The sequence below is a fragment of the Strongylocentrotus purpuratus genome, unplaced genomic scaffold (assembly GCF_000002235.5).
Source record: "Strongylocentrotus purpuratus isolate Spur 01 unplaced genomic scaffold, Spur_5.0 spur5_scaffold_21, whole genome shotgun sequence".
Lineage (NCBI taxonomy): Eukaryota > Metazoa > Echinodermata > Echinoidea > Camarodonta > Strongylocentrotidae > Strongylocentrotus > Strongylocentrotus purpuratus.
The window spans coordinates 19,384,993-19,408,513 of NW_022145607.1; the positions used below are offsets into that span (position 1 = coordinate 19,384,993).

General features: G+C 40.2%; 1 long non-coding RNA gene across 1 annotated transcript; it reads right to left on the reverse strand.

Moving 5' to 3' along the window:
• Positions 1-6,639: 6,639 nt before the first annotated feature.
• LOC115928301 lies at positions 6,640-18,105 on the reverse strand. The gene is made up of 3 exons (XR_004066005.1): positions 18,042-18,105; positions 17,273-17,465; positions 6,640-9,443 (listed from the first exon to the last, which is right to left on the reverse strand). It is a non-coding gene; the product is annotated as an uncharacterized LOC115928301 (long non-coding RNA).
• Between the last annotated feature and the right edge of the window lie 5,416 nt (positions 18,106-23,521).

Below are 23,521 nucleotides of genomic sequence, written 5' to 3' on the forward strand. Positions count from 1 at the left end.
CCTGTGTAAACATATGTGACTGAAAATTAAACATTTTTGTTCATATTGGAGCATCTTTGGTTCAGACTTTGGACTTCAGTCATCCATCATTCCATTGGCAACATACTTTTATTCTCCTTGTATTAAAAGTAATGAGATTTGTGAGAACATTTGAGTGATGCTATTGTACAACTGTTGGTAGAATTCAAATCTGTTGGAATATCTACACATTTTATACTGCATAGTCATGCTTTTCCCTTAAAACTCCTAGTTCACTCCAGCGCCATTAACGCTCCCATTGGGGAACTGCAGAAGCATGAAAACAGTCATCCAAAACATTTTATCAAAAAAATGAGTCATGACCAAATGAAGCGTGTCTTCTACCACCACTATCGTGCCCTCCTATCTCCGCACTTTATCCTTGGATATATTGTTCTTTGATCCCCCTCCAGCGGGATCCTGCAGGGAAGGATGGTACAAAAGGATCTACAAGTTCATTGACAACATATGTACAATGGAAGCTGACAAAAAGCACCGGTGTTTTTCACTTTTGACTCAATCGGCTGACGATCACGCTGCTGAATCTAAAGTACCCCACCGGCATACTGCCGGGGGATACAATTACAATACAAATAATAAAAATACCAACAATAATGATAACTAGAAATTTAATTCGTCATGGGGACGAATTAGGTGGTCTGTCTTCAAGTTTATGATCATTGAAAAGTCAAAAAGAAAAAAAAAAGAAGAAAAAATATTTGGAGACTCCCGGACTCGAACCAGGGATCTCGAGGTCCGAAGTCAAGTGCATTACCGATATACCAAAACATTTCCCATAGCGATTACACGTAAACGGAAAATGGAATTCTCAAATCCCACGTTGCAAGTGAAATATTGAGCATGATCTCAGTTTCTGATCGAGAAATAAATGGCACACTTGTGATAGCCTATTGTCTCAGCTACAACATACTCGAAGCTCAGAGAAAACAGAGCTAAAACGACGGAGATATTGCTCGTGAAAGACGGGAATGTAGAATCCAGTTTTGAGAAAAAGTTATGTCCCATAGAGAATATACACAAAATGTTAAAAATTGACATGCCTCCTTTAATCGCAAAAATACGCCATGATGCTTTCGTCAAAATGAAAATCCGTGGCGACTGCATTTGTAGAAATTGTTCTCAGCTAGAACATATCAATTTTTGGAAGTAAATCGATCGATATTTACAGAGATACAATCAATTTTTCCGTAAATATGCTGACGTCATAATATGCAAATTAAAATTTTGAGTTCGGAGGCCATTATGATGACGTCAAAATTGGGTTCACCTTGCATCCTAAAGCGCTACAATGGATTTTGTATAGGCATGTTTTTGCCCATGTATGCTATGTATTACTAGAGCTCGCACGCACAGACATTATCTTAAACGGACGCTCATTCCGTTATTAATGGGCAGAAAAAGGTGAACAAGGTATCAAACTGCTTGGAAAAATGTGTCAAATATGATGATAGAAAAAATTCGGCGATTCTATGTTGCAAAATGTCAATACGCGCAGAAACGCGCGCGCGCACGTGTGTGTGCGCGTATTTTTGCGAAATGCTTTAAATGGCCTGAAACGTATGCAAAATGAATTTGAGACGATTTGGAGCATTTTTATTTTTTGAGCGCTCGCTGACGCGCGGACGTACGCATGCGCGCGCGTTTTTTGACCTGAAATTAAACGGACGGATATTGACCTTAACCCATAGCCTGCCATGAGGCTGCATGCACGCTACCTATTGAGTGCCATGTGCGTGCAAGGGCGCATTCGTAGTAGCAGCTATTGTTCACGCTCATTTGGCTGTGCTGTGTGTTTTGCACTCGCCATTCATAGAGCCATCGCGTTAATCAGATTATCTCCAAAACAACCTGGCACAGTGGGGATTAGCCCTGTGGCACGATAAGAGTTAATCATGATAAATATGAATACGAAATGCCTTTCCGTTATGGAGATATGATCATGAGTTGAAAGTACAAAAAAAAAAAAAAAAATGGCGCCTGGATGACGTCATGAAGATTTGATGACCTTGAAAATGTTACTGTCACGTCTCATGACAATGACCTATGACTGTGCCAAAATTGAACGAAATTGATTGAACTGATCTTGAGTTATCCTGTTAACAAAAAAGTGCGGAGAATAAAAATAAAGAAATACAGAACTAGAAATATCGCAATCTGTATTGCCGCGCAATGCGAATGTATCCCCCGGCAGTGGCAGCGATTTTGTGTTATCCTTATGTGGAAGGAGGGACAAAGATTCCCTCTCCTCTCTGTGAAACAAAAGGATGACGTAGAGATTGCCGCAAGTGGCTCAGACTATTGTCAAGACTAGGAGCAGCATCACCAAAACAATAGGTGTGTAGATCAGATTATGATGCATATTTATAGAAAATTTGAAAGAAATGTGATTTGCATAGCAACACAAGATATTCCTTTAAATATGACCTTTGACCCTATAAGAGATGGAATACTGGGGGGTAGCAGCACCAAATTTGTGGAGGTCTAGAGTAAACTATAATGAACCTTAATACAAGCAGCATCACTAAAATCTATAGGCTTGTAGATTATACCAAGATACACCTTTGTTCAAAATTTGAACAAAATCCCTTTAGAAATGTGGCCTATAGAGCGCACACAAACAAAAATATGGCCTTGTACCCTATAGAAGGCGGAACACTGGGGGCAGCATCACCAAAAGTTATAGGTATGTAGATTATACCAGGATACACCTCCATACAAAATTTGAAAGAAATCCGTCAAGAAATGTGGCAGTTAGAGCGCACACTAGAGTGCACACAAGACATCTATAAAAATATGACCTTTGACCCTATAAAAGACGGAACATTGGAGGCAGCATCACTAAAATCTATAGGCTTGTAGATTATACCAAGATACACCTTCGTTCAAAATTTGAACAAAATCCCTTTAAAAATGTGGCTTATAGAGCGCACACAAACCATCCACAGAAATATGGCCTTGTACCCTATAGAAGACGGAACACTGGGGGCAGCATCACCAAATGTTATAGGTATGTATATTATACCAGGATACACCTCCATACAAAATTTGAAAGAAATCCATCAAGAAATGTGGCAGTTAGAGCGCACACTAGAGTGCACACAAGACATCTATCAAAATATGACCTTTGACCCTATAAAAGACGGAACATTGGAGGCAGCATCACTAAAATCTATAGGCTTGTAGATTATACCAAGATACACCTTCGTTCAAAATTTGAACAAAATCCCTTTAAAAATGTGGCCTATAGAGCGCACACAAACCATCCACAGAAATATGGCCTTGTACCATATAGAAGACGGAACACTGGGGGCAGCATCACCAAAAGTTATAGGTATGTAGATTATACCAGGATACACCTCCATACAAAATTTGAAAGAAATCCATCAAGAAATGTGGCAGTGAGAGCGCACACAAGAATATGACGCGGCGGCGGCGGCGGCGTAACGCTGCTGAATCCAAAGTACCCCACCGGCATACTGCCGGGGGATACAATATTCAAATATTGACTGCTCATGAGGATGATGGTGGGAACTATCACTCCCAAGGTGGTGTTTACACCGGCCCTTCTATCACCCCCGAGGGAGTGATAGTTCCCACCATCATCCGATTACAGAGCAGTCCATATTTGTTTTATATACCTCATCCTTTTTATTGATTCATGATTAGGTCTAGCTGTTTAATGTTAGCAAGAAGACCACAGCTCAGACCGATCAGCAATACATTTTTGCAAGGCCCAGGGACCTCCCTTATTGACCAAAGAGGTCGGTTGTTCTGGCACTTTAAAAAAAAAGACTAAAAAAGAATAAAGTTCTGAAATTCAAAGTTTTTAGTGTTAATATCATTCATTCTGATATCAAAGAGGACATTGTAATGAACATGTATTCACGGATCGAGCTGTATACCCAAAAATGAGGCAAAGTTAAAAGTGAGATGTTGCACTCATTGAAAGTGAGCACTGCCATTTTATCTTCCAACAAACATTGCATGTACGAGTGAAAACCTCATGCATTTTGCAACATTTTGCTTTGGACTTAATCCGTATTTAGGTGTACTGCACATTCCGTGATACGAAAGGGGAATAAACGGGTTTGTATTTAAGGATCCCGAATGCTAGTACGATGGCGCATGTATATTTAGAAGACACATCTCAAAATTGAATTGTAGAACTATCTCCCCCACTTCTAGTAAAAGTACAGTATTGCAGATTTGTTTTTTATTTTCTTCATTATTTTAGTTTGGAGAGTTTATGTTGTGAAGAAGTCATTCTGCAAGGTTTTTGCATTTTTTGATCCGTTAAATTTTACTTAATAAAATCTTATCGTACTTTTTAAAATCTTATGTAGTTCATCTTATGCCTAAAGTGTCAGTGAACAGAGAGAGAGAGAGAGAAGAGTGAGGGGGGATGGTTAGATGACATTACCAAAGAGGGGGAGGCGTGAGAGGAAAGAGAAATGGAGAAATGACAAATGGCCATTTGGGGGGGGGGGCGTTAACGAATGAACGAGAGAGAAGGAGGGGGGGGGGTAAATGCTAAATGCGTGATAACGAAAAGAGAGAAAATGGGTGCAAAAAGATGACGAGTTGATTGGGGGAGATTTGCGAAAGGAGGAATGAGAGAAAAATAGGGGACGAAATGTACAATGCACGAGAGAGAGAGAGAAAAAAGTAAGGGATGCAAACAGATGACAAAAAACGGAGTGGGGAGGTTTAAAAAATGATCGAGAGAAATTGGGGGGGGGGGTGATGAAATGCTAAATGTATAATTTAAAAAACGGGAGAGGGGGGAATGGAGTAGGGGAGGTTTAATAATGAATGAGATAAAAAGAAAAATGAAGAAACTAGAGAGATACGCGAGGTATAGAGGGCCAAGAAAGGATGCAAGAGGATGCTAAATGAAGTGGGGGGGGGGGGGTAAGATAGAGAGAAACTACATATTCCGAGATGTTCATGGTCGCATCTACCATTGTACGACCGTAGGAGCTATTTGAAATTTATCTAAATTTACCGGGAGCACCGGTAATTTTTTATATTCAATTTTTCTCAAACGCAGAAGTATTTTAGGGGATAATTTTTCTAGTGCTTATAATACATCATAGGGGCATCCAAATATATCAAAAATGGTAAAGAATCACTATCCACCCAATTTTCAATATTTCCCCAAACTTTGTATTACCTTTAAGGGGGATGCTAAATGTACAAAGAATAATATAGAGATTATAAATGAAAATTGGAAAGAAAGAGAGAGAATGGGGTACAAATTGGCAAAAAAAGTGGTGCAAGAGAATGACAAATGGAGTGGGGGAAGTTGGTAAAAAAGAAAGAGAGAGAGAGAGAACACAGGGGGACAGGAGGGGAGTTACATTTTAAGTGTAACAAGAACAACAAAATAAAGACAAGTAGCCAAAAAAGGAAAATAATGTCATTTAATAAAATTAGTCAAGTAAAAAAAAACGAATCTTGGGTAATAAACTAATTGTAAAAGAATTTATTCCACTGAAGTGCACTTCAAAATATTCCGCTAAACTCACTAAAACGTTAGGTAAATCTAAGAAGTCTTTTTGCATAATATGCATAATAGCTATTGTCATATTAGAATATTCATAGTTTCCCTAAAAATTTGCACCCGATTATCATATTTAAGGGTTTTAGTGCTTAAAAAGGTTTTTTTTTTTTTTAGTTTCAGTAAACACAATGACATTCTCATGATAATATACATAATGTCTGTTATGTAAATTATCGTTCGCCAGCAAAAGAAATTCATTTTTATAAATTTGCATATCAGTACCTGACAAATAATGCACATATTCCACATACTGTTCTGAATGTTTATGAATATGACAAATAATTTTGTTGTATATGACCAACTGTGAGCTCACTTTGCATAATTTGCAAATAAGTGTCGGTCATGAATGAATTAATGTTCCATGTATCCCTTTAAATTTGACCCAAGTATCCGATTGAAGCAAGGTTGTCAAAGTCATTGAACAAGGTGGAAACATTTAAGAATCTAATTGCGGTTAATGTTTGCAAAATATACATATAAATACCATCAAATTTACAGTGACATATGAATTTTCTAAAATGATAATGGCTAGTTTGCTTATAATTTGACTAATTTTCATTATGTAGAATTTCCTAAACTTTCCCAATTTTCCTAAGTTGTTAGGAGGATTATTTTGAAGTGGACTGCTGTAAACTAAATTCTTTTGCAATTAGTTTAGGGTATGCCTAAATTTCTTATTTTGACTAGACTAAAATCCATAGACACAAGTATTACCCCTAACTTATGAATATATTACATCAACAACAAGCAGTGACAAAGGTAAAATGAATGAGTTCGCTGAGATTCATAATACTATGTATGTAATACTCTTATTAAAACATATAACATTTGTAGAGTGATGCACATGTTCATGCTGTATTGCAAAATGTTTCAAAACATTTAAAAACTAACTTATTCATTGCCCAAATTGTTTAAAAACCGGACAGCGTTATATTTGCGACCAATGCTGTAAACAAAAATGGGCCTTCCTTTACTCCTTGAACCATATTTTGTGTTGAACAAAATTGGCAATAAACTTTTTTTTTTTTTTTTTGGGGGGGGGGGCAATTTTTTAAGGGCCTCTCATCAGTGTACGGTTTTGCATGGCAATCTTACTTCCACGTAAAAGGTGGGGGGAATAAGCTGCAAGATATTTGAAAAATCTCGAATCTCATTAGATTTTAGAGTGAGACCATTGGAATAAAAGCCTACATGTATTTATCCGCAGTGAATAGACCATCTGCTGATTTGAAAGTGGCAACGAATCTCACTTTTAAGCCCATATCATATGCATTCTTCAGTGCATCAACCTACAAGAAATAGTTATTCCAATCGTAAAACTGAACAAATCCGTTCCAAGAAGAAACTGGGTAGCGTTTCACAAAACCGTAAAGATTACCAACTTCCCATTGACATGCATGTTAGTTTAATACACATAGTTGGATGTCGGTGAACTTCTACTTGAGACAGTTTTGTGGAACGATACCTGCTTTAAAAGAGGAAAGAAAACGGAGACAAACATATCCAAACAAGTTTGTGAAAAATATGCAACTTGGTTATGAGTTTGTGATGCCGTTCCCTAACTAGTTATTATTGATTGCATGTTTAGATCTTGTAATGTTTAGTTGTATCCCCCTAGAAATTACTTCCTAATTCATTTACAAACATGACTTCATTTAGAAATGTATGTACATAACAGAGAAAACATTTACTTGATAGTTGTATACACAAATGTATTACTGTCGATAAAACAGTCAAGGCTTAATATGTTTATGGGAGGCTTTGGCGAATTATATAATCAATCTAAGCATGATAAAAGAAAAAAGGCCGAATTCATGAAAAACTATAGTGAAGTCACAAGCTCATGACTGAATGAGTTTGCCAATTTGTCAAGTGATTTTTTTAATATTTTTCCATCAATTTTCATGTCTCTAAAAGATACGTAGTTAGTTATTCGACTTTACTCAACCTTGTTAGGCTTGAATCGAATTGTCTGATTTTCCGCTTTTATTGAAAATAAGTTATTCTTGGACCGGAGGTGCCCTTCAACAACCCTCTAAGAGGAGAATTCTTTGGGTTAGAAAGGTAAGAGCCGGATGGAAAAATACTAAACGAGTGCCATAAAACGTTCTTCCCAGCCAAAAACTTGTTTTGATGAATATAGGATTTTTTCTACAACAGTCATGATGGATAAAAGCAAACGCAGGCTTTATGGGGCGATCATACCTGATATTTTTTAACATTATTTAAACAATCATAGAAAGTCACTCTGCAGTTATCATAAAACACTGCAACTTGAACAAATACAGATAAATATGACACTTCCAAAATTACAGTCATAGCTAAATGATCATTGACATTGCTTGAAAGCATAACATTTCAAAACATTAAATTTCAAAACATTAAATTTCAAAACATTAAATTTCAAAACATTGTATATCAAAACATTACATACTGTATCTAACCATTTTTCAACGACATTCATATAAAGTGAAAGGAGGGGAGATAATTATGGGGAGAGGGAGTTCTATGACGTCTCTTTCAATTTCCTTTGCCCCTCTATCTTTTAGTTTTATTTTATCTCATTTCCCTTTGTTCCTATCCTTTTCCTCGTCCTTTTCACCATTCGTTGAGGACATGTGCCTCTAAACTTAGAATCAAGCCATTGACAAGAGGTTTACTTATATATGATTCAGTTTGTCCGCATATAGGGTATAGTCCATCTGTGGGATGGTTATCCTAGAATCTAAGATAATTATTATTGGGCAAGTCCAAGCATATTTTGTCCATATTTTGTCATATTCGGAATCAAAATACGTCATTGCCAAGTTCGCACATTTAGTAGGGGACACACAAGGCGATTGGAATTGCCCTTACTAGATGAATTTTCGAAAGTTCATTGTAGTTGCTACCGTGTTTGTATCTGATCATACTATTCAGTTAATAGCTCGACTACAGCTTAGATCAGACCAAATATGAAGGAAAATTATACACTTGAGGTCAATGTGGTTCAGAACACCACAATACTTACTAACTTATGAGACAACAAGATTTAGCGACCAAATATAATAACGAACATGAGACGGAATCCTTCCTAGTCTTGAAGGCTGGCATAATTATTTAGGCAGCCCTGTGTGATGCACAAGCACTGCATATTGTGTATAAAACATAACTGTGCTTCCAGGGGTGGCCCGGGGCGTCCGCCAGCCTTGATCACCAAGAGCTGTTTACGCCAATGATGTATGTCTAACACGTATCATAATTTGCATGATTCTGCATGAATTTGCATAATTCTGCATGAATTTGAATGAGTAAAATCATTGACAACCAGGGTCCATCATTAAAGGAAAGGCCATCACGATCAATCGCCACACGACTGCGCATCGAAGAGATTTCTAACAACGATATTCGCAAACCGAAGTCGGCTGCCCCTCTTTCCACGATGATGCTGGCTTGCATGTCGACGATCGACCGGCACGACTAATCTTGACGCCGACGTCAGAACTTGTCCCGCCGTGACTGGCGGGGATGCTGAGTCGTCCCTGCAGCGGTCCGTCCAGTCCACCGCCTAGTCCAGCTCAACTGTTGACCTGGGTGCTGACGTCGTCGTCCTCGATATTCGTGAACCGAAGTCGTCCGCCCCTCTCCCCGATGATATACTGGCTTGTATTTCGATGATCGACGCCGACGTCGGAACTTGTCCCGTCATGACTGGCGGTGATGCCGAGTCCTCCCTGCAGCAGCGGTCCATCCAGTCCAACGCTGACCTGACCACTTGGCTGCTAGAGTGGTCGTCTTTGGATATCACCCACTCCCATTTGTGACTAAGGAGCTCTTGAGAGGGCTGTGTCGATACCGGAGTCTTGGGCGACAGCCGGGAGAGGAAAAGAAAAGAAAACACAGTGAACAAAATAATACCCTTCTATGTCATTTCGTAACAAACCTGTATGAAATTCAATATTATCTTCATAAATTTAATGAATGTTGTGAAGTATCTAATATTTGTTTATAATTTGTCCATTTTTATTGAATGTCTATATTTTTTAATACTCAAAATTCTCTGGAGTTCCATAATTCTCGGAATTAAGAAACAGAAACACTGAATTCTATGGGTCGGGTAGAGCAAGGTCTGGTCGCTATTCATAATGTGAGGTGAGGGTCGCTATTCATAATTCACATTGACGGTCATTACTTGTAAGGACCGCTATTCATAATACGAAATAAGGGTTTCTATTCATAAAAACGAGAAGAGGGTCGCTATTCATAAAACGAGAAGAGGGTCGCTATTCATAAAACGAGAAGAGGGTCGCTTTTCATAATACGAAATGAGGGTCGCTATTCATAATAGGAGTAGAGGGTCGCTATCATAATACGAAATGAGGGTCGCTATCATAATACGAAATGAGGGTCGCTATTCGTAATATGAGTAGAGGGTCGCTATTCAAAATACGAGATGAGGACCGCTATTCATAATACGAGAATAGGGTTGCTATTCATAACACGAAATGAGGGTCGCTATTCATATCACGAAATGAGCAATAAACAAAATGCTTATAACAAAGGGAGATATTGGATTGAGGACGATCCAACTGTAGATGTTGGGGGCGAATATGGCCCTGAATATTTGTCTGTTTTTAAAGTAGTTATTTTTTACCTCTTTATCTTTGGTGATTGTATAGAGACATCTCCCGCTCCTGTGGTGACGAAAAAAAGAAGTAAAACCAAAAAGATACCAGCTTGTATCTCTTTGGTAAAACACAAACACATATAATCCTACCGTAATTTGTCCTCCTTGTGAGAAATCTTACCCCACCATCCTACTCCCGACTGATCTTATCCAGGCTACGCCACTGAGACATTAAGTAGACCAAGCAGGCCCATTATCATAGTTATTTAAGGAATTAGTTTGCTATTTCAGAAACTAGTAATTGTTTATACGAAAATAAGGATTTTGTAGAAAATAGCTTATAGTACCAAAATAAAAAAGAAAATACAATAAAGGTAACAAAACAAACGAAGAGTACGGCTGACGTTAGTCGTCATTAAACACAGTGGCGTAATAATAATAATAATAATAATAATAGCCTGATAGTCCAATCCAAATTTTATTAAACCGAAACGGAAATTCTTTTTGCCCAATTGATTGTAAGCCCGGCAGCCACTGAGCAGCGCCAGATCGACGTTGCTCTATCCCTTACTGTTGAACGCCAAAACAAGGTAGCAACAACTCCCATCTTTTAACGTCTTTTGGTATGACGCAAAAACTTTGGGGGTCAGACCAAAATCCGCATCACCACCAAATAGCATAATGCAGCATCTTCCAAAATAGGGGAGGGGGGGGGGGGCACAAGCCCAAAAGGGGCACCTACAAAGGGAAACATCAAAAAACATATCCCATTTTTAGACATTGGTATATAGTCCTACATCGTCACGATTGTGATTACACTACCAGGGATGAAATCAATGTTTTTATTTACGTTGTACAAGATACTGCTTAATTAAGCAACATACTTTGCAGTTGGTGTGATGGTCTATATATTAATCTTAGGGCGAGCGAAGCGAGCGAGCAAAATTTTTAAGATTTGTGAGGTCCCAGTGCAAAAAACAAACCGTGATGAGTATTAATAAGCCCAATCTAATGAAGAAAGACTGAAAAGTCCTTTTTTATAAGTAACATGATTATAACTATCTATAAATGCGAGCGAGCTCTAGGGAAAATTATAGATAAAAGGGCTCTAAGTCGCCATGAATAAGGGGTGCATGCTATGAAGAAAGGAAAAAAGGGAAAAAGACAGTTATAAAAAAAAAGAAAAGCTGCTCGTGTCAAAGTAAAAAGGATTATTATCAGAGGTGAAAATGGCCCTTCTTGCACCTGAAAAGAGACACTCAACATAAATGAAAAAGGCACTTGTAAGAATTAAAATGGGGAATCTGTTGAAGGAAAAGAGCACCTATCAGATATTAATAGGGGCATTTATCAGATCTTAAGAGGTGCATTTCGGAAAGTGGGAGAGGTTCATATAAAAGAGGAAAAGGGGCACTTATCCGAAGGAAACATGGTAATTTTTAATAGAAAGGAAAAGGGTCACGTGCAGAACTCATAAAAGGGGCACTGATCAGTGGTGAAGAGTAACAGATACAAGAAAAGGAAGGGTTTTTTTTTATCCGAAAAGACGTACAAACTGTAGGCAGCCACATTCCTTAGTAGGGAGCCTCCGTTCTGGAGGGACCCCAAAATTCGAGTGAACTATTTAGGGTACTGCCACTTCCGCGTCTGTTATCTAACCAGTGCGGGTCTTCTGCCCTTGACATCTCTTCTCCGTACTCGGGGGGGGGGGGGGGAGGGGGGTGGATGCACCCCCTCCCCCCCCCCAAAAAAAAAAGCCTGAGCCGGGTTGTGGCCCGAGCAAGACAGCTATATTCCTTAGGGAGTCTCCGTTATGGAGGGACCCCGAGAGAAATTCGTTTTGGTTATTTTAATTAATACAATTCGAGTAATATTTTTAAGGGTACTGCCCCTTTCGCGTCTGTTATCTAGCCAGTGCAGGTCTTCTGGTAATGGAAATCAATTCTCCGTGCTCAGGCTAAGCCATATTGGGGCCCGATACAGGCAGCCACTTTCCTTAGGCAGCCTCCGTTCTGGAGGGACCCCGAGTGAGATTGGTTTTTTTTTCTTTAATTATTTCAATTTATAAAATTGGAGTGAACTCCTTAAGGATACTGCCCCTTTGGCGTTTGTTATCTAGCCAGTGCGGGTCTTCTGGCCCTGAAAATTTCTTCTCCGTGCCCCGGAGATGCCCCCATAGCCTGAGCCAGGTTGTTGCCCGAGCTAGGCAGCCAAACTTCTTAGGGAGCCTCCATTCTGGGTGGCCCCGAGAGAGATTCGATCTGTTATTTGGTTATTTTAATAAATAAAATTCGAGTTATATTTCTAAGGGTACTGCCCCTTCCTGTTATTTAGCCAGTGCGGGTCTTCTGGCAATGGAAATCTCTTCTCCGTGCTCGGGAGAAGCCCCCCCCCCCGACACACACACACAGCCTGCGCCAGGTTGTGGCCCGAGCTAGGAAGCCAAATTCCTTAGGGAGCCTCCGTTTCGGAAGGATCCCGAGTGAGATTCGTTTTTTTCTTTAATTATTTTAATTAATAAAATTCGAGTGAACTTCTTAAGGATACTGCCCCTTTCGCGTCTGTTATTTAGCAAGTGCGGGTCTTCTGATAATTGAAATCTCTTCACCGTGCTCAGGGTAAGCCAGATTGTGGTCCGATGTAGGCAGCCACATTCCTTAGGCAGCCTCCGTTCTGGAGGGACCCCGAGTGAGATTCGTTTAATATTTAATTATTTTAATCAATAAAATTCGAGTGAACTTTTAGGGCTACTGCTACTTCCGCGTCTGTTATCTAGCCAGTGCGGGTCTTCTGGCCCTGGAAATTTCTTCTCTGTGCTCGGGGGGGGGGGGATGTCTCCCACACCCTACGCCAGGTTTTGGCCCGATCTAGGCAGCCACATTTCTAAGGGTGCCTCTGTTCTGAAGGGACACCGAGTGATATTCGTTTAATGTTTAATTATTTTAATCAATAAAATTCGAGTGATATTTTTGAGGTTACTGCCCCTTCCGCGTCTGTGTTTTAGCCAGTGCGGGTCTTCTGGCAATGGACATTTCTTCTCCGTGCTCGGGAGATGCCCGCACAGCCTGAGCAAGGTTGTTGCCCGATCTAGGCAGCCAAATACCTAAGGAAGCCTCTGTTATGGAGAGATCCGAGAGAGATATGTTTGTTATTTAATTTTTTTAATTAATAAAATTCGAGTGAACTTCTTAAAAGTACTGCCCCTTTCGCGGTTGTTATCTAGCTAGTGCGGGTCTTCTGGCAATGGAAATCTCTTCTCCATGCTCAGGCTTAGCCAGATTGTGGCCCGATCTAGGCAACCACATTCCTTAGGCAGCCTCCGTTCTGGACTGACCCCGAGAGAGATTCATTTTTTTAAATTTAATTAATAAAATTCGAAGTGATTTGTTTATGGGTACTGCCGCTTTCGCGTCTGTTATCTAGCCAGTGGGGGTCTTCTGGCCCTGGAAATATCTTTTCCGTGCTCAGGAGATGGCCCCACAGCCTAAGCCAGGTTGCTGCCCGATCTAGGCAGCCAAATACCTGAGGGAGCCTCCGTTCTGGAGGGACCCCGAGTGAGATTCGTTTTTTTCTTTCATTATTTTAATCAATAAAATTCGAGTTATATTTCTAAGGGTACTGCCCCTTTCGCGTCTGTTATCTAGCCAGTGCGGGTCTCTGGCCCTGGAAATCTCTTATCCGTGATTGGGGGCAGGGGAGTGCCCCCACAGCCTAAGCCAGGTTGTGGCCTGATCTAGGCAGCCACATTCTTTATGGAGCCTCCGTTCTGGAAGGACCAGAGAGAAATTCGTTTTGTTATTAAATTATTTTAATTAATAAAGTTCGAGTGAGCTTTGTAGGGGATGCCCCCAACAGCCTAGGCCAGTTTCAGGTCCGATCTAGGCAACCACGTTCTTTAGTGAGCCTTCGTTCTGGAGGGACCCGAGTGAGATTCGTTTTGATATTTGATTATTTTAATCAATAAAATTCGAGTGAACTTTTTAAGGGTACTGCCCCTTTCGCGTCTGTTATCTAGCCAGTGCGGGTCTTCTGGCCCTGGAAATATCTTCTCCGTGCTCGGGGATGCCCCCACAGCCTCAGCCAGTTTAAAGCCCGATCTAAACAGCCATCAGGAAGTCTAAGCCAGGTTGTGGCCCGATCTAGGCAGCCACATTTCTTAGGGAACCTCCGTTTTGGAGGGACCCCGAGTGAGATTCGTTTAATATTTAATTATTTTAATCAATAAAATTCAAGTAAACTTTTTAGGAGTACTGCCCCTTTCGCGTCTGTTATCTAGCCAGTGCGGGTCTTCTGGCCCTGGAAATATCTTCTCCGTGCTCGGGGGATGCCCCCACAGCCTCAGCCAGTTTAAAGCCCGATCTAGACAGCCATCAGGAAGCCTAAGTCAGGTTGTGGCCCGATCTAGGCAGCCACATTTCTTAGGGAACCTCCGTTTTGGAGGGACCCCGAGTGAGATTCGTCTGTTCTCTAATTAGTGCGGGTCTTCTGGCCCTGGAAATACCCCCCCCCCCCACACACACACACACACAGCCTGAGCGAGGTTGTGGCCCGAGCTAGGCAGCCAAATTCCTTAGGAAGCCTCCATTAGGGAACCTCCGTTTTGGAGGGACCCCGAGTGAGATTCGTTTAATATTTAATATTTTAATCAATAAAATTCGAGTGAACTTTTTAGGGCTACTGCCACTTCCGCGTCTGTTATCTAGCCAGTGCGGGTCTTCTGGCCCTGGACATTTCTTCTCTGTGCTCGAGGGGATGTCTCCCACACCCTACGCCAGGTTTTGGCCCGATCTAGGCAGCCACATTTCTAAGGGTGCCTCTGTTCTGGAGGGACACCGAGTGATATTCGTTTAATGTTTAATTATTTTAATCAATAAAATTCGAGTGATATTTTTGAGGTTACTGACCCTTTCGCGTCTGTTATCTAGCCAGTGAGGGTCTTCTGGCCCTGGACATTTCATTTCGTGCTCAGGAGATGGCCCCACAGCCTAAGCCAGGTTGCTGCCCGATCTAGGCAGCCAAATACCTGAGGGAGCCTCCGTTCTGGAGGGACCCCGAGTGAGATTCGTTTTTTTCTTTAATTATTTTAATCAATAAAATTCGAGTGAACTTCTTAAGGGTACTGCCCCTTTCGCGTCTGTTATCTAGCCAGTGCGGGTCTTCTGGCCCTGGAAATCTCTTATCCGTGCTTTGGGGCAGGGGAGAGCCCCCACACCCTAAGCCAGGTTGTGGCCCGATCTAGTCAGCCACATTCTTTATGGAGCCTCCGTTCAGGAAGGACCAGAGAGAGATTCGTTTTGTTATTAAATTATTTTAATTAATAAAGTTCGAGTGAGCTTTGTAGGGGATGCCCCCAACAGCCTAAGCCAGTTTCAGGTCCGATCTAGGCAACCACGTTCTTTAGTGAGCCTTCGTTCTGGAGGGACCCGAGTGAGATTCGTTTTTTTCTTTAATTATTTTAATCAATAAAATTCGAGTGAACTTCTTAAGGGTACTGCCCCTTTCGCGTCTGTTATCTAGCCAGTGAGGGTCTTCTGGCCCTGGACATTTCTTCTCCGTGCTCAGGAGATGGCCCCACAGCCTAAGCCAGGTTTCTGCCCGATCTAGGCAGCCAAATACCTTAGGGAGCCTCCGTTCTGGAGGTACCCCGAGTGATATTCGTTTTTGTTTTTAATTATTTGAAACAAAAAATTCGAGTGAACTTTTTAAGGTTACTGCCCCTTCTGAGCCTGTTATCTAGCAAGTGCGGGTCTTCTGGCCCTAGAAATTTCTTCTCCGTGCTCGGGGGATGCCCCCAACAGCCTAAGCTAGTTTGTGACTCGATCTACATTTGCAAGCACTCACCAGAGATGAAAAGAGAGGTAAAAGACAGTTGTCAAAAAAAAAGGGGGGCACTGGTCCTATGTAAAAGGGGGAAAAAGTGGGGAATTCCGCCACTGGTGTGATGGGCAACAGTTAATGAAAAACCAGGAAAAACCCTGTCATTTCAGCATCATTTGTAAATCACTGGTATCGAATTAGAAATTAACCACATTTGAAATTTATTTGGGAGGTTAACTCCCCACCCCCCCCCCCCTTATCAGTACGCCAGTGAACCGAACCAAGATAGATAATTACAGAACAAACACATCATAATAAACCAGACCACCTGTCAATTCTTCATACACATTGAGAACAGGAATAGATTGTGTTTTTTTTTTTTATAGTTGTTTTAAAACCATATTATTAATCTTAACCCCGCCGCCTACGCCTATAATTTCATGATGAAGATTCGAACAGTCATATGTAGGACATTTATATTTATTTCGGCGAGGGGGGGGGGGGGGGTAGGTGTTTTTTGGTGGTAAAATATAGCGTCTTGTTACCAAAATAAATTGTCATAAGTTTTACTCTCAGTTAAGGGGGGGGGCAAGATTTCCCACAAGGGGGACAAATTACGATAGGATTAATCGTGAGTTATGTTTTGTTTTTGTTTTTTTGTAATCACTGGAGCAGGGGAACTATATAAGCAAGTTTATGGGGATGTCTCTATATAATTATCAAAGCTAAAAAGAAAAATATACTTTTAAAAAGACATAATACAGGGGACATCACCGTTCGCAAAATGCCTTACGGTCACAAAATCGTATCTTATTTGGCTTAAAATCTTGAAAATCTAACTTCGTGCAATATTGTATATTTACGACAAGATTGAATATTGTGTAAAACCCCCTCTCTACCGCTTCATTCATGTGCTGATGGTTAGAATAATGACCCTTTTCTCAAATTATGAAAAGCGGTCCTTATGAATAGCGGTCCTCATAAATAGCGGGGGAGGGGGGGGGGGAGACACATGTCCTTTCCCATTTATGTCGACTATAATTTGAGCTTTCGCACTAAACAATTCTTGTGAACTGTATATCAAGCTGAATGTGTATGTTTAATTATCAATAATTGTTTGACTTTGTGTTGCTCATCTACATCGTGTTTTGTTTTTTAAATACTAGTCATAAACTTCACTTTGAAATCTCAAGTCACAAGGAATTGAGATTTACCCAAAGGCATTTAAGAGCAAAAACTGTTCCTACCTTGTTGCACATAATTTGAATGGCCCGTAGCACTGTATAAAGTCATCAAGAGTAGAGTGGTCCATCATAAAAAGGCGTCCATCATTCCGTGCCTGCATGTGTTCTCACTTTGATGTCTGGTCTCCTAGATGTCTTTCATTTTGGGATGTAACATCAACTGCAATCACCGATATAGCTGCAAGCCAGACTCATTCTGAAAATTTAAAAAATGAATAAGAATACTTTCTTTATATCAAAGTATATCCTTATCACATGCCTGAATTCAACTATTTCAAATCTTTACCATTTATACCCCAGTCCAACAAGACCTACAACAGACCGACAATGGACCGACTACAGACTGGAAACAAAATGATATTACCACAACAGCAATGATCGGTTCGGAGTCAGTTTGGTGTCTGTCGGTATGTGACTGAGGTAGTATTTATTTATCTATTTATTACTGATATTTATACAGGATGGCACATAATCACCCATTTGATGGTCTTCCATGAGGCCCTCGTTGGTAAGATTAAAACAAATAACGGCAGCAAAAACAAAAATGTATAAATACACAAGCATATAAACAGGTAAAATACAAATTAATTGGTGTCCTCATGAAATAACTGATGATTCATAATAACCTTTTAATTATTGTCACTTAAATGGCTGAGGAAGAAAAAAAAACTTTTTTTTTTAACATAAGAAGTCCAGATTTGGAGTTTCTAATAACAAACAGGCGTATGAGGTGGGCTCTGGTGACCCTCTCCCTATAAAAAGATGACATTACCAGTATTTAAGCAGCCGTCACCTCATGCAATGGCTCACAGCACTGCATAAAGTCAGAACGAGTACCTGCATGCGTTCTCCCTTTGATGTCTGGTCTTCTACATGTAGATGTCTTTCACTTTGGGATGTAACATCAACTGCAATCACCGATATAGCTGCAAGCCAGAATCATTCTGAAAATTAAAAACAAAATCAAAGTATATTCCTTTCACATGCCTCAATTCAGCTATTACACATCTTTAGCATTATACCCCAGTCCAACGAGACCGAAACAGACCGACTACATAACGACTACAGGCCGACTACAGACTTGGACCAAAAAAATATATTACGGTTTGGGGTCAGTTTAGTGTGTCGGTATGTGACTGATATTGTTTTTTTAAAGGTTGGGAAGAATCAATCCCTTTTTTCAACATACAGAGTCCCGATTTGGGGGTTTGTAATAACAAACAGGCGTACGTACAAGGTGGGAGTGGGTTCTGGTGACCCCCTCCCTATAAAAAAGGATGAAGTTACCGGTATTTAAAGGGCAAGTCCACACCAAACATAACTTACTTTCAATAGAAGCAGAACAATCAGACAAACCAATCAAAAGAAAGTTTGAGCAAAATCGGATAACTAATGAGAAAGTTATGAACTTGTAATTACATTTTAAGTTGAAAATCACAAGACGCCATTGCCTCACTATCCACTAATTGTTTTCTTTATATTGATAATATAAATTTCCAATTTCCCCCTAAAAATCTCATTTCCTCACACCAGCATCCTAGATGTATTGATAGTAATAGGCCATATGTTTTCGTGTGGATGCACTTAATCTAATATCGATTTTTGGGAGGAATTATGTTCAATCATGAAAAACGTGAATTTTAATAAACTGTTTGTGTAAAAATTAATAATTGTGATTATAGTATTTCGAAAAAAAGTGTCAGTATTTCAAAAATCATAAAAGATTGTGAAATATCATGCATGCAAAATGATACAAATCATATAACCTGGGGAAATCAAGTTCTTGGGGATAAAAAGGGAAATTAGTGGGATAAAAATACATAAAGCAATTGTTTAGTGAGGCAATGACGTCACAAAGTGATAACCAATTGGGCAATTTGTGTAGTGATTTTTATTGATCCATAGCTTTTCATACTTTAAAAAAAAATACTTTCTTATTAGTGATCCGATTTTCCTCATACTTTTTTTTGCTCTGTTTCTCCTGTTTTAATTCCTGCATCTTTTGAATGCAAGTCATTTTTGGAGTGGACTTAGCCTTTACTACAAGATCATTAACTACAACTGGCTTCAACTGGCCAGACTCGAGCGATGTGTGTATATAGGTTAAAACATGACCGCCGTTTAATTACTATCGGTGGCTTTTAATTACAGTCGTTATGCAACATCATATCAATTGCATATCGGCAATTGATCCACGCATACAGGTGTCCCTCTGACCCGTTCTGACCCGCTACTTTAAGTTCATTAGCATTGACTGTCTATGCTTTGCTGGAGTGCTCTGACATCACTATTGCCATATATACAAACAGAAGCGGATCTAGAGGGGGGGTTGGGGGGGGTTGCAACCCCCCCCCCCAAAAAAAAAAAAAAAATCCGGGGACCATTTTTTTAAATCTTATCTTTTTTTTTAAAACTTGTAATTTTATTTTATTCTATTTCTATGTATTTATTTCATTTATTATTATTATTATTATTATTATTATTATTATTATTATTATTATTATTATTATTATTATTATTATTATTATTATTATTATTATTATTTCTTTTTGGGGGGAGGGGGGGGGGTTGGGCGAACAAATGTCACAGAGTCCCCAGGCGCGGATCTACGGGGGGGTTAAGGGGGTTTAAACCCCCCCCCCCCCCCAAAAAAAAAAAAGGGAAAAAAAAGAAAGAAAAAAAAAGAAAAAAAGAAAGAAAAAAGAACGCACGCTGGAGAGAAACCCTTTCAAGTGCAAATATTGTGAGAAGATATTCAACTCATCTGGTAACTTAACCAAACACATGATAACTCTGGATATAACTGTGTATTTAACTGTTACTTGATTTAAAAAGACGTTATCATGCACTGCTTTTTATGGTCTCCATTGTGTTAATAGATGCCAGGAAAACATCACTTACGGGGTTGAAATAAACACCCCCCCAAAAATCGGGTCGCCGCTTCGCGGCTCGTGGACGATGCTCCGCATCGTCATTATTGGTCAACCCCCGGCCCCCTTAGCAAAAAGCTAGATCCGCCCCTGACAAATGTAAAATGACAACGACCATATGGAAGGGTGTCTAGCGAGTAAAAGGCATACCATATATTCTCATTACTCAGGCCAAATCGGACATTTTTGCATTAGATTATCTCGTCTCTTTGGAGTCAGAAGGGTACGTGTTAATGAATATCTTGTATACAGAGTTAATACCATTCTGGCTCCAAAAGACGGTCTGTTGATTTCACTCTAATTTCAAAATATAGTACACTATTTAGTTTACGTTCATTACTTAACAGTTGTAGGTCGATTACTTTACTCTTTCCCGCTACTTTAAGAAGTGTAATTCATCTCAAAATCAGGCCTTTCAAAACATTCGAAATTAAATGATTTATTTTACTTACTGGTCACTCTTTTGTCTCCGCTGCATGATGAATTTCTGTTTCGCCAACTTACTGCAGTGCCCAAACGTTCGATAGACGAAACACGCCTCAGTCCTTTTTGAAATACATGTCATGTTTTCTCAATATTATTTGGTAGGTTAACATTTCTAAGAAAGATGAAAAATGGTCATATATTTAGCAATGAATTCGTGACACGTTTCTAGACCCTTCTTCCCGCAGTGAAAACTGTTCAAAGATGTTTCTTTGTGCACGGTGGCCGTGGCTGATCTGAACAGCATTCCCCATTGTATCATGCCATTCACTGCAATCCTGTACCACCACATACAATCACATACTTTCACCTAGCTGCCTCAGCTATTCAAACTTTCCCGCCACCCCGAGCTCGTGTATCGCCTGGGTGCATATTACGTAATCGTTCAATGGGCGCGCGCACGTTTTCTTGCTCAAAGGCCTACACCAGTCACACTGAGAACAACACTAGACTGAATTTAAACCGAACAAAAGTTACGATAACCTAACTGGCGAAGGGTCAATCGGTCTGAAGTCGGTTCAATAGTGTGGCTGAGGTATACAATGTAAAGCAGGGCAAGATATTATCAACAACGATTAATTTGCATGGACAGAAATCTCTCTTCAAACATGAGGGGGACACATTTTTTCCTGACAAGCGTATAAAGGGGGTCATCAACTTTTATCACGCAAGTAAGAACGGGAATAAAGTGCGACCATCGCAATCCCCTCCTCCCCCTTGACGGGCCAGACATTTTTTAAATTGCTTTTTTTAAAGTTTATACATTCAAGTTTGGTTTGAGCGATTTATATTTGGCAGAACGAACGACCCAAAATCATGGGGGGGGGGGTATTGAAAAGCCCACCCCTTATCAAATAGTGTGGGGACGCGCCCCTTTACCCCAGGATTTCCGCCAATGATACTTTGCTTTTTAACGAGAGGCTTTGGAGATTACTTGATTACTTGATGAATGAATTGTGAGAGAACTAGGCAATCGAGAGGGGGTGGGGTAGACTTGTGTGTTGCTTTCTTTCTAACGTTAAATTCTCGCTTTCCTTTCTTTTTCTCCCCCCCCCCCCTCTCTCTCTCTCTCTCTCTCTCTCTCTCTCTCTCTTTGTCTATCTTTCTCTCTCATCCCCTCTTTTGATGGGTAGGGGTATTTTTTTTCTATGTTTCGCCATTCGATTAGGAGGGAACGTGCCCCATGTAGAAACGCTACTAGGACGAGAGGGTCGGAGTGAAAATAACTATAATTTGTTGATTTCTTGTCCACCCAGGCTCTCAAAGATTTCGGCTGCACTTCTGTGTTTTTATTGTTTAATGAATACACACTTCACAAAATGATTTGAAAATTATTTCTTTGATTTATTTTTCATATTCATTGCAAATGAACACAATCATGATAAACATCAATGCATAATTACCTGTATTTATTACATTTGAATTAAATTTAGAAGGGCTTTGTCATTTCAACTCGAAAGTGCGACAGGTGTATTATTGACAGAGAGAGAGGGGGGGGGGGCATTAACCCCATTTATACAGCATGTTATTGTATAGCCACACACACACACACACTTGCCAGGAACGTTCATGTTCCATGGCTGGGGGTGCTGCAAAGGTTCTGTAAAGGTTGAGTCATGAACATTGAATTTCGCGATTATACACACATGTATATATACTAGTTTTACAATTCAATTCAATTCGTTTATTTCAATTCCAGCAAATGCATTGAAAAAGCATAGGTAATTTTTTACATGAAATATATACATACATATACGAATTTAAAAATATATATTTACAATATAATACAGTACAAATTTAACAAAAAGGTATAATAGGAAATAAGATGGCAATAAAAAACAATTTGTTTGTTTTTCTCGAAATGGCCAACCGAACAAATAAAAGTATAAATGAAATACATGCATAGGCGCCGGAAGTGGGGGGGGGGGGGGGGGGGGGGGGGGGGGGGGGGGGGGGGGGGGGGGGGGGGCAGGGGGCAGTTGCCCCCCCCCCCCCAGTCACAAAAGTGACTTAAATGACGTTTCCATTCAAAGAAAAGGAAACTTGACAGGAATTAAATTTCCTAAACACTTCGCATGCTACCTATATTTATCAATGGAGGTTTTTATAATAGCGATACCCGCATATCGTGGACATAATAGAATGGGAAAGCGTGGCTATTTTTTGTTATAGGGTACTGATGCGGGGGGGGGGGGGTAATTTTTATTCGAGTGATACCAGTGATTTACAAATGTTGATTGAAATGACATGATTTTCCGGTATTTTTTCTCATTTTTTTTGTAAGTCATACCTTTTTATGCGTTTGTTAGAAAATTTGAAATTCCCAAATTAACAGTCGGGCGACAAATATGCTTATTTAGAAGCCTTTATGTCAGGGTCTGCAGAACGGCCGGGCTCGGGGGCTCGAGCCCCCCTCACTTTAAAAAAAAGTTTGTTACAGAAAAAAAGAAAGAAAGAGAGAGAGAAAAAATAGGTGACCTGCCAACGTCACAATTGAGGTACCAAAATATGCTCATCTGACCGTAATTAAATTCCGAAAACCCCAGAGCTAACGGTGGCTCTGCCCCCGTACCCCACCAAGGGCTCTAAGGCTGCTCATCTGACCGTTATTAAATACCTAAAACCCCAGAGCTTACGGGGGCTCCGCCCCCGGACCCCACCAAGGGGCCCTAAGGCGGTCCCCTGTATGCTAATTTGACCGTTATTAAATAACTAAAACCCCTGAGCTTCCGGGGGCTCTGCCCCCTGGACCCCACCAATTAAGGGCCCTAAGGAGGGTCCCTGGATGCTCATCTGACCGTAATTAAATGCCTAAAACCCCAGAGCTTACGGGGGCTCC